This window comes from Loxodonta africana, chromosome 4 (genome assembly GCF_030014295.1).
Source record: "Loxodonta africana isolate mLoxAfr1 chromosome 4, mLoxAfr1.hap2, whole genome shotgun sequence".
Classification (NCBI taxonomy): Eukaryota; Metazoa; Chordata; class Mammalia; order Proboscidea; family Elephantidae; genus Loxodonta; species Loxodonta africana.
In genome coordinates this window covers 43,903,018-43,909,623 of record NC_087345.1, presented here as the reverse complement: position 1 = coordinate 43,909,623, position 6,606 = coordinate 43,903,018, and the positions used below count along the sequence as shown (strand labels likewise).

The window sequence follows — 6,606 nt, the reverse complement described above, 5'->3', positions numbered from 1 at the left end:
GGGAGTTCTACTCTGTCCTATAGGGTTCTATGAGTTGAAATCGACTCGACAGCAGAGATTTGGGTTTTTGGTTGTTCATCCTCACAGGAACAGAATGGCAGGTTTTTCTCCCGTGGAGTCACTGGGTAGGTTTTGAACTGTCAACCTTTCGGTTAGTGCCAAGCACATAATTGTTGCATCACCAGAGCTCCTTCAGCATGTCACTGCAGAAGGCCAAATCACCCACATAAGACAAACAGCAAGGGCAGTGCCTCTCTCTGTATCTTCCCCAGCACCAAGTAGGACCTTGCATGTGTACCTCAGCAAAGGTTTGTGGTGTTGACATTTGTCCCTCACCTTTTGACTTCTGTTACACCCCATACCTGAAAAGGAAAATTGAAGATTTTTTAAATAAAGTTTAAGACCATTGAGAAGTAGCTGTTTGGCTCCTTTTAGTTGATTGTAACAACCACTAGAACTACATATTGGTTTCTACCTTTTAACTTTAGAGCATGTCTTTACTTGAAGCCCTCAAAGACGCAAAAAAAAAAAAAAAAAAAAAAACCCACCAAATCCCTGCTGTTTATTTTGTTCGTCCAACAACAGAAATCTTACAAAGAGACCACATAAAATTCACCACTGACTTGGATTTACTCTGGGAAAAAATGTTCACTTTGTTTTTTTTTTCTGTCGATTCTACTTTGCACCATAATTTCTGAACTACTGCTTTTGTATTCCTCCCCTTTATTCCTTCATGTTTTTCCCCAAGGAGAAGAACTCACTGTCTGTATTTTGCCCGTATACATTCCAAAAGCACTGTACGTGTTTGCCTCATGCTTCTGTATCAGTTTCAGGGCGGTCATAAATCAGGTCTGTGGATGAAGGGGCTCAAACCAAAAACATGCCTTTGAAAGCGTGTAGCATCACTCTCAACCAGCAGCTGCAGCCTTTTATTAATGGTTCAGGAGTCTTTCACACCTCCTTTTAAATCCAGGGCATTCGAAGTAATAAAACAGGGAGCAGTTTATAGACAGGAAATATTAAAATATTTAATTGCTTTTTTTTTTCTTGGCACAAAGCAGACTGCCTCAAGGTTTCTATAACACATGAACAAAGGACACCTGTCCATGCCTGAATAGACATGAAATGGGGAATTGCTAAATTGGATACATCTGTGACCAAACCTCTGCTTCTAAACCCACATCAAGTCATTTTTTTTTTTTTATTAGTTTTCTTACTGTTTCCCTCCAATTGCTTTTTATTTTCTTCTTCCTTCTCATCTAGGTTACAATCAATTAACAGAAGAGAGTAGTAAACTAATATCATGCCCAAGATGATCCCTTAATCTATCTCGAATAGCAATGGTGTACAATTTGAACCTGAAAATTATTCCTATTGTCCAATCCTATGGGTTATAACCCAGCCCTTCAAACCCTTCTCAGAGTAACAGCTAAATGTTAAAATTGTTAATCAAATCACTAAGCCTTTTGACAATTTCTCTGTCTATACGGTGGAGTAAGACAGCCTCTGGTCAAGTTCTAGCTCTGCTATTTGCTAGTTGAGTGACTATAAACAAAAATACCAAGCCTGTTGCCATCGGCCCTATAGGACAGAGTAGAACTGTCCCACAGGGTTTCCAAGGAATGGCTAGAGGATTTGAACTGCGAACCATGACTACGGACAGGTTATTTAGCTTCTTTGAGATTCAGTCTCCTCATCTGTAAATGGGGATAGTCGATAGTGCATCTTAAAAGGGGCAGTTGCAGACATTAAAGAAGATATTATTCATCAAGTACTTGGTGTACGGTATTTGGAACATTTGAGTCCTAGTGTTAGTTATCCTTCTATTAAAATTTAGTCTAAAAAAGAATCGTTCATAAAGCAGAAGAGGGCATGACTAGCACTCTTTTATGAACATACAATAGTACAAGAGTATCTTGCTGAAATCTACATTCACTTTCTATTGCTACATAATAAATTACCACAAACTCAACTGCTGAACAACATCCGTTCATTAGCTCATGGTTCTGTCAGCCAGAAGTGCAACAGAGTGACTGACTGGGTTCTCAGGGTTGCACAAGGCTGAAATCAAGATGTTGGCCAGACTGAGTTCTGGTTTAAAGACACTGTGAAATAATGTTTTCATAGTCACATGGTTGTTGGCTAAATTCATTTCCTTGTGGCACTGAGTCCCCATTTTCTTCTGGCTGTCATCCAGAGGCCTCTCCCAGTTCCTAGAGGCCACTCTCAGCCTCTTTTCATTTGAATCTTTCCATCTTCAAAGCCAACAACAAAAAATTTCTTTTGCATAGACGACCTCTCATGCTTCTATTCCCTCTGACTTCTGCCACCAGGCAGAGACAATTCTGCTTTTAAAGAGGTCATGTGATTATGTTAGGCCAACCTGGGTCATCTTTCTATCTTAAGGTCAGTTGAGTAGTAAACTTAAATTTTATCTGCAAAATCTCTTTTGCCATGGAACAAAACATAATCGTGGCAGTAACACCAGAGAGAGGAGATCGGGGGGCCATCACAGAACTGACTAACAAAATATTAATAATAGGAGTTGGGATGAAAACCATGTATTTTAAGACAGAGCCAAGAAGGAATGTAGCAGCCTCCAAACCACTGTTTCTGGCCTCCATCCTTGCTGCCCTCAAATCCAACCTTCATAGAGCTACCTGCATTAGTTATCTAAAAGCAAACCTTATTGCCTACAAGATCAAGTTTAAACCCTTAACTTGATCCACAAGGCCCTCCGTGATTTGTCAGATTTCTCAAAACTATCTCTCAAGCCTCTTGCTAATTCCATGTTCATGCTTTATGACTCAGAAACACCAAACTGCTGGTAGTTCCCTTCATTTACCATGATATTTCATACCTCTCTGGTTTTATACAAGCTGGACCCTCTACCTGAAATGCCCATCATATTTTCACCACTTCTTTGCCTAGGTAACTCGGGTCCTTCCTTTAATTTTTCTCAAGCATCATTTATCTCATTTACTCATTCATTCATCCAATGAGGAAATATTGAAGATCCATTCTAAGCCATAGACTAGGGTACAGTGATGAAATAGACTCACACAGCCTCTGCCCTCACAGAGTATACATTCTTGTTAGGCATATAGGCAGTTAAACAAAGAATTACAGTGCACTGGTAAACACAGGCAGTCCCTGGATTACGAATGAGTTCTTTCCCTAAATCTGTCTTTAAGTCATATTTGTACATTAAGTCGAAACAGTTAGGCAAGTTTCGTTTCTAACATCAATTAGTCAAATGTTTGTGTTATTATATGGTATGTGGTGTATCTTTGTATACATAAAAAAACTTTAAAGAAACATTTCCAGATAAATTAACACATCTTTAACATAATAATATAGTAATAATAATAATAATGTGTTGATGCACATTGCAAAGTAGTGCAATAGTTTATTATGAACCGTTGTGTGTACCTCAAATTTTTAATATAATAGGCTTTAAGGGGGTTGGTTTGTAAATACGGATTGTAGGTATGTTGGGTGTTCATAACCTGGAGACTGTCTGTACCAAGACTGGAAAAGCTCCAAAACACCTCCAAGAGGCACTTAACCAGAGAAGGAAGTGTTCTAGAGGAAGTGACATTCAAGCCAAGACCCAAAGCATGAGTAGGAGTTAGCCAGGTAAATGGGGTGGGGAGTAGTTTTCAGATGAGGAAATAGAACACAAACATCTGTGTGTTAGGAAGAACATGATTTCTTTGAGGAACTGAGAATAGCTGAATCTGACTGGAGAACAGGGTATTGGGGGCAGTATAGAGTCTTTCCCTGGGGCAGTGGGAAGCCATTGAAAAGTTTAGGGTTAGATTTGTGTTTTAGAGAGATCTCCCCCAGCTGACCTGCAGAAAATAGATCAGAGGAGGGACAGGCAACAGGAAAGGAAACCAGCAGAGAGGTTGGAGCAGTTATCCAGATCAGAGGTGACAGTGGCTGGTTTTATGTAACAGCAATAGCGCTAAAGGGAAATAGATATGAGAGATATGACAACAACAAGAACTTGGTAATGAATAGGATATTGGGGGTGAGAGAGAACACGGACCATGTTTCTAGTTTAGGCAATGGGGTGGATGCCAGTGTCCACCACTAACAGAACATGGGTGGAGGAGCATGTTTGTGGGGGAAGATAATTGTTGCCAAATGGTTTTTAGAATAACCAGTAATTTACAGAGCCTATTTCAATTCGTCCTAGCCCACCTGTATGATTCATCTACATTAAGCAAGGAAAGAGCCCCAGTTGTTGGGTATGTGAGCAAGAAGGAAAAATATATAAATGGCACCAGTCACTTGTTCCCCTAATTATCCACCACTGGTCCTAGGGTCGAAGGTTCTCATCATCTGGGATTTCTTACTCAGCATAGGCGAGAATGATGGAGAATGTTGGTGATGACCCATCGCTGTTTCCACTCAAGTTGACTACTTCCCCCAGGCATCTGCATGGCTCGCGTCATTCCTTTCTTCAGTCAGGTCTCTACTTAAACATTATCTTATCAGAAAGGACTTGATGACCACCCTTTAAAAGGGCAAAATCTCCCACCCACTTCCCAGCATGTCCTAGTTTGCTTTATTTTTCTGCATAGCACTTATCACCATCTGACAGGTGGGGTGTGTGTATGTGTGTGTGTGTGTGTTTGGTACACACAGGACACTAGTAAATATTTGTTGAATGAATGCAGGAATGAAAGTCTGTTGCTCAGGAGAAAATCAGATGGGATTATAAAAGTGGTATTAAACTCAACAAGAAAGAAGAAAAAAAGAAACACATGAAATGGTATTAAGTTCATGCTGTTGTTGTTAGCTGCTGTCAAGTTGGCTCTCGACTCATGGCAACCTAATGCACAATGGGATCACATCTTTGTGATCCATAGGGTTTTCATTGGCTGATTTTCAGGAGCAGATTTCCAGGTCTTTCTTCCTAGTTTATCTTAGTCTGGCAGCTCTGCTGAAACCTGTTCAGCATCCTAGCAACACACAAACCTCCACTAACAAAAAAGTGGTGACTGTATGAGGTGCATTGGCTGGGAACTGAACCCAGGTCTCTCACACAGAAGTTGAAAATTCTGCCACTTAACCACCACTGCCCTCTATTAAGCTCATAGGAGGAAATGAATTTTCTCAGAGAGAATATAGAGTTAGAAGAGACCCCTAAAGAATTTCACATTTACTAACTTTTAAATGATGAGCTGCAGAAGAGTCTACAAAAGAATGAAGTGCTCGTTTTGGCAGCACATATGCTAAAATTGGTACAATGTAGAGATTAGCATAGCCCCTACACGAAGATGACACACAAAAAAGTAGAAGGAGTAGTTAGGAAGGCAGAAGAAAACCAGGATGGAGGAGAGCCAGAGAAGCCAAGGGAGGAGGGTGGTCATGAAGGAGGTGTCAGTAGTGGCAAATGCAACCAAGAAGACAAGAAAAGGGCTGGAAAGTCTCCACTGAATTTAGCAACCAAGATGTCATTAATGGCAGTTATTGAGAGCAATTCAGGGGAGAGGTAAAGATGAGGGCCAGATTTCAGTGGACTTAGGAGCAAAAGGCAAGAGAGAAGGGATAAGAAAGGAGTAGGTGAGGGAGGTAACTGAAGGGATGCAGAGTTGAGGAGAGTTGTTTTTCTTAATACACTAGAGGTCAGAACAAATTTCAAGGTTGGTGGGAAAGATACAGTAAAGAGGAAGAGGTTTAAGATAAGAGAGAGCAAAAAGATAATCAACACCGGGAGATCTCTGAAGTACAGGAAAGGAGGCTTCCTTCTTCCGGAAGCCTCCCCTGACCTCCCTATGACCCTTCTGCTTTCCATCTTCCCCAGCACAGCCTGGATCAAGTGGGTATAGGTCTATTATTGTACCTATCCAGTGGAATGGTAATTTTGTTTATGTCACTATCATTCCACTGGGTTAGGAGCTTAATTAGGAAATGGGTCACTTCTGATTCATCTTTTTATCCCCAAGAATTAGCACAGAATCTGGTACATAGTAGATAATAAATATATGATAAACGAATGAATGAACTAATAGACAAGAAGACATGTGGACTGATGGATTCAATAAGTATATCTTGACTGCCTACTGTGTGCCAGGCTTTGCTCTGGGATCTGGTAATGAAACAGCAGAAAACAAAGCCCATGAACAAGTGAACTGAGGGGAGGACACAAAGAGACATACAGAGGAAAAAGGAAAAAAGCAGATAAATGAAACAGGAAAAAGCACTTCATAAATTCCAAAATGCTTATGCTTTTGAAGGGACACCATGCCTCTTCATAGCCAATTTTTTTCATGTATGAGGGGAGGATTTACTTACCATTTATTAGAATTGATCATAGTCTTGCTTCTCCGTTTTTTGCTTTTCATGATATTTGTAATCTGTGAATCACTTGCTTGAATTTGCCTTTCCCAAAGGTGGATTACACTGGTTTACTAGTCCTTTATCAAAAGAGAGACATAGCCCCAAGTTTCCAGAGTACAGTAGGGTTAAAGCCCCTACTGTGGATTATTCCAATGTGCCTTCCCACTTAGGACCACTGGTCATCATTACGTTCTTCTGCAGAGATTAATCAGAAAAGAGAAAAGACACGATGTTCATGGCTGTCAGTTTACC

At 40.4% G+C, this 6,606-nt stretch overlaps 1 pseudogene; it reads left to right on the top strand.

The window, feature by feature from the left end:
* Positions 1-5,222: 5,222 nt before the first annotated feature.
* Positions 5,223-5,321, top strand: LOC111748480 (U6 spliceosomal RNA; annotated as a pseudogene).
* Positions 5,322-6,606: the final 1,285 nt, after the last annotated feature.